This window comes from Eumetopias jubatus, unplaced genomic scaffold, assembly GCF_037043125.1.
Source record: "Eumetopias jubatus isolate StellerSeaLion01/CBP00866 unplaced genomic scaffold, mEumJub1_p1.0 scaffold_17, whole genome shotgun sequence".
Classification (NCBI taxonomy): domain Eukaryota; kingdom Metazoa; phylum Chordata; class Mammalia; order Carnivora; family Otariidae; genus Eumetopias; species Eumetopias jubatus.
Window position 1 is genome coordinate 7,134,893 of NW_028274823.1, and position 6,000 is coordinate 7,140,892.

Below are 6,000 nucleotides of genomic sequence, written 5' to 3' on the forward strand. Positions count from 1 at the left end.
TATTCTTTTGATATTATTCTTTTGATGTATGATTCTCTTGATTTGATATGCAAATTTTTAAAGGATTTTAAAATCTATTTTTTTAAAAGATTCATTTATTTATTTTAGAGCGAGAGCACAGGGGGCAGGGGCAGAGGGAGAGGGAGTGAGAGTCTTAAGCAGACTCCATGCTGAGCATGGAGCCAGATGCGGGGCTCAATCTCATGACTCTGAGATTACGACCTGAGCTGAAACCAAGACTTGGATGCTCAACTGACTGTGCCACCCAGGCGTCCCTAAAATCTATTTAAAAAAATATTTTATTTATTTGTTTATTTAAGTGTGCACAGGAGGAAGGGGAGGAGGAGAGGGGGAGGGAGCGGGACAAGCAGACTTCAAGCTGAGGGCAGAGCCTGAGGCAGGGGTCTGATCTCATGACCGGGAGACCACGACCTGAGCCAAAACCAAGAGTCTGAGGCTCAACCAACTGAGCCACCCAGGTGCTCCTCTAAAATCTATTTTTACTATGCTCTGACACTGCATGTATAAATTGCAAATATCTATAGAATTTGCCATGAAATCTCCTGGACCTGGTGCAGTTTTCAGGTACAGATCTTTGAACATCTTCTCAATGTATTTTATGAAAATTAGTCTGTATCTTCTATTTCTTTTTTTCTTTTTCTCGAATTTTGGTCACTTTTTTTTTTGGTTTATTTATTTATATATATATATATTTTTAGTAATCTCTACACCACCATGGGATTCAAACTCACAACCCTGAGATCAAGAGTTGCACACTCATCTGACTGAGTCAGCCAGGCACCCCATCATCTAACTTTGGTCACTATTATTTGTAAAGGAAATCATCTGTTTTATGTTGATTTTTGAATCTGGGGTATTTCATTTAGTTATTCTCTTTAATCTTTAAAGTTATGTCCTGTCCTTTGACATGTTAAATGTTGTTCACATGTCTTTGCTCTCTTTACGAAATCTACATTTTTGTTGCTGTTGTTTGCTTTTGATCTTACTAATTTATGCTTTCATGTTTATGTTTTCTGTTCTTGGGCTTATTTTTATCTCTTTATGGCTTCTCAAGGTGAAAGCATAACTCAATTATTTGCAGCCTTTCCTGTGTTCTTGTGGTAAGGTAAAGTAAGGTAAGGCTGTTTCTTTCAAAGGCCACTCTGTAGATACATCATGCTTCTCTACATACTGTTCATTTTATTTTTATTAATTTTTTACCTTTCTTTTCTTTTTAAAACATTTTTATTTAAATTCCAGTTAGTTCGCATGTAGTGTAATAATAGTTTCAGGTGTACAATATAGCGATTCAGCACTTCCATACATCACCTGGTGCTCCTCACAAGGGTCCTCCTTCACACCCATCACCTATTTCCACTGTCCCCCCCCCCCGCCCCGGTCGCCCCCCTGGTAACAGTCAGTATGTCCTCTATAGTTAAGAGTCTGTTTCTTGAGGCGCCTGGGTGGCTCAGTCAGTTAAGCATCTGTCTTCAGCTCAGGTCATGATCCCAGGGTCCTGGGCTCCCTGCTCAACGGGGAGTCCGCTTCTCTCTCTGCCCCTCTCCACTGCTCATGATCTCTCTCTCACAAGCTCTCTCTCTCTCAAATAAATAAATAAAATCTTAAAAAAAAGAAGAGTCTGTTTCTCGGTTTTCCTCTCAGACGCCTAGATCAATGGAACAGAATAGAAAACCCAGAAATAAACCCACAACTATATGGTCAATTAAGCTTTGACAAAGCACAAAAGAATATCCATTTTAAAGTAGCTTGTAATGTTCTTTTTTAATCCAAGAATTATTAAGAAGTACATTTTCTAATTTATTCTTTTGTTAGTTTTCATCATCTATATTTTATTAATTAATTTTTGCATTGTGGTCAGTAATTAAAATCTATAATTTCTGCTTACTGAAAATTTAAAAATGTGGCTTAACACATGGTCAATATTTGCAAATGTTCTAGGGGCATTCAAAAAGGATGTGTAATCACTCATTTAAAAAAATTTATTTTAGGGGCGCCTGGGTGGCTCAGATGGTTAAGCGTCTGCCTTCAGCTCAGGTCATGATCTCAGAGTCCTGGGATTGAGCCCCAAATCTGGCTCCTTGGTCAGCAGGGAGCCTGCTTCTCCCTCTGCCTGCCATTCTCCCTGCTTGTTCTCTCTCTGTCTCTCTCTCGAATAAATAAAAGTTTAAAAAAACATTCTTTTGAAAGAACTATATATTTGTGGAAGATTGTACAACAAAAATAGTACAGAGGTTCTGTGTCCCTTTCACCCAATTTTCCCCAATGATAATATCTGGCATAGTTATAGTACAACAGCGTATTTGTTTTCTGTTGCTTTTAGCAAATTGCCATAAACGTAGTGGCTTAAAACAGCACCCATGTATTAGCTTATGGTTCTGGGCACACGTGGCTGGACTCTCTGCTCAGAGTCTTATGGGCTAAAATGAAGGGTTGTCTGTACCACACTCTCACCTGAAGCCTGGGGTCTTCTTTCAAGCCCATGTGGTTGTGGCAGAACTCAGTTCCTCGTGCTCCTAGGAATAGATGCCTGTTCCCTGGTTGGCTGTTAGCCACAGGCCATTCTTAGCTCCTGGAAGTTGCTGCTTAACTCGCTGTTAATCACCTCATCCAGCTTCAAAGCCAGCAATGGAGTTTAAATCTCTCTTACATTTTGTGATCTGTCTCACTAGGAAAATACTGTTACTGTTGATTGTTTGTTGTTTTTAATGGGATCACACAATTAGATCAGACCCACCCAGTTTTGTTTTGTTTTTAAAGATTTTATTTATTTATTTGACAGAGCACAAGCAGGGGGAGCAGCAGAGGGAGAGGGGGAGAAGCAGACTGCCCACAGAGCAGAGAGCCCGAAATGAACCGGGGCTCGATCCCAGGACCCTGGGATCATGACCTGAGCCCAAGGCAGACGCTTAACGAACTGAGCCACCCAGGTGCCCTAGACCCACCCAGTTTAATATCCATATCTTTTTGTTGTTGTTGTTTATTTGCTTGTTAACAACAAACCTTTATTTCTCGTAGTTCTGGAGGGCTGGGGAGTCCAAGATCATGGATGGACATATTTAGTGTTTGGTGAGGGCTCACGTGGCAGAAGGACAATCTCCGTATCTTAAGGTCAATTGATTTCGGTCCTTAATTACATCTGGACAAGTCCCTTTTTCTGAATAACATAGCACAATAACGGGAGTGATATTGAATCACGTTCACAGGTTCTGTTCACACTAAAGGGCAGGAGATTACACAAGAGTGAGGGTCAAGGGCATCATCCTAGACTTCTGTTCACCACAAATAGCACAAGCAGAAAACTGATGTTAAATCCATAGACTTCATTCAGATTTTACCAGTTTTATATGCACTTGTGTGCATGCAAGCCTGTGTGTATGTGTGTATTTCTATGTGAGTAGCCTCTTTTGCTAGCTACAAAATAAAAATAGATTATATCTAGCTTGTTAACTGGCTCAGCAAGTCTAGCATGTATATGATATGTACCCTTGAGAACTGGGTGAGCTATTTCCCTTTGAGAATCCTTGGGTTTTTTTAATTTTTAATTTTTACTTTTTTTAAAGGTCATAGAAAATTTTCTTTAATTATTTCTTTGATTATTTTATCTACTCCATTTTCTCCTTTTCTTCTACAATACTTCTTAGATGGGTATGAAAATACCTGGACCTGTCTTTCTCAACTTTGAAGTATTCCCTTATATTTTCTGTCTGCTTGTATATTTGCACCAGTTTGCTAGATGACTCTTCAACGGGTCCATTTTGTTATTTAGCCAAGCTACTGAGGGTTTCCTATAACCAAACACTTTAACTTCCAGAGTCTCTTTTTGGGTCTCATTAGTGGATGGAATGTTTAATTCTGTCCGATAATAATTTTACTTATTCCAATATCTTGTTATTTTTGTCCATTCATTTTATTTCTCAGGCATTGCTATATGCGTTTGCCTTTCTAGCACAGTACAAACATTTGGTGATTTTTAGTTTTATGCTTGCCTTGTGAGGATCCGTGAGCAGTGTGTGTGTCCTCACACCATCAGCCTGAAGATGGGTGAGTGGCAGGATGCACTGTCCGGCATGTGGCAGCAGCTCTGCTTCTGGGGGAGGGTTCCCAGTTTGCCTATTGCCATCTTCCTGGGGCACTGCCCTGACCCCTGGCCCAGGTAACTGCTCCCTATCCCCTTGCCTTGACCCAGACACAGATCCAGTTCACTGCCTGGCACAGAGAATGTGATGGCAACCAACTCTGGCAGAGAATCTCTATAAAGAACCCCGTCAATTGTCCCGGGGCCTCGCCTCTTCCCAAACCCACTGCCTCCTTGGGCTGGTTACTACATTTGTAGCCCTGATGTGCACACTTTGACCTTGTCTTCCATCTTTTAGAAAATCGGGATCATTTGTCATAAATACAAAGTAATCTAAAGGTAATCACATTAGGAGAAAAAAGAAAACCCAATCTGATGTGATTAAATTCCAGCCAAAGATCGTTGCCCCCTCAAGACTTCGTGTCTGAGGTCCGCCCTCAGAGGCATTAGACATGTAGTCACCAAACCCAAGGCTTTCTCCCCAACCTAAACAGAAGGCTTAAAATAGAAAAAGAAACAACTTCTTAAATGTAAGCCAATATTATTTAAGGCTGCCTCTCTCAGCTACCTAGGAGTGTCTTTCTTCCAGACTTCAGGAAATAGGGACTAAGGATTGGGAATGAATGTCCTCAAAGTTCTTTTCCGACCCTGAAAGATTAGGTCTCTCTGCACATTCCAGTGGTGTCCCTCCTCCTTATCTCGTGCGTCTCTGCTCTCACATTTCAAGGTGCGCGTGTCCTGTGTGTACAGGTGATACCATGTAGAAGGCGGACTCAGTGCATGTCGATTGCAATTTGTGAGGAGTAATTCTTAAAACCTTAAATGTTGGCTTTTATTCTATGATACATGATTTCACATCGGGGCAGTCACATGAATAACAATTTCTGACCCTGAAGAGCACATTGTGTTTGGCTAACCAAATATTCCCAATCCTTTGTGTTGGTTTTGAGGTCATAGTCAATACTCCCCATCTTGGGGGACTGGGTTCATCCTCAGCCCCACCTCAGGGAGAATTCTCTGTTGAGGACCTTCAGATCTTAGGAGAAAGATTGCAAGGAGACCGTGGAGTCCTATTAATCCCTATCACGGCATTTACACATTCTTTTTATATTCACTAACATTAATTTTTTTAAAATGACACACTAAAATGGAGAGACTACCCAGTGACATTTTATACACATTAAATCAATCCTCACGGAGGTTGTATTTACCTTTCCTTTTTGGGGGGATACTGTGTGAATGCTTCTTCCTGTCCCCAGTTTCAAAGAGATGCTTTGTTTTGGTTTTGGCTTGTTTCAATAGAGTGCCTTATAACAGATTTGATGACATCTGAGCTGCTTCTGGTGTCCAGTCCTGCTTCTTGGCACCCCTGCCTCATCCAGACATTCCAAGTACTTGAATGCTTGGAAATCTTTTGGGGATTGCCCAGGGCACGGCTCTCAGGTCCCAACCCCCACCCCCCCACAGGGTTATGTGGTGAGTTCTTTGCAAAGCAGTGTCTGACTCCCTGACTTACAGGAATGCGGGTCTTCCCAGGTGTATTCCCTCCCATTTCGCTGTCTGTGCCGCCCCCCACCTCTGCCCAAACCCTCACGTGCCTCACCTCTGCCTCGCCTCACCTATCTCTGCCCAAACACCAACAATCTCCAACAGGAGTGACCCAAAATTCAACATCCTAGGGGATGAAATTCACAAAATTACCAAAAAGGTATGCAGAACTAAATCTGCAATTATGTGAAGGAGGGATGAGGGATTGGGGTAAATCATCCTTTGCTCTTTGGGATTAAGGAGTGGGGGGTATGTTTATCATCTGCAGAAACACAAATTAGATAACTTGCCCTTAAACCCAGTCTTCTCTTTTTAATTGTTTTCTACATAAAAAGTAAACACCAATGTCCAACGAC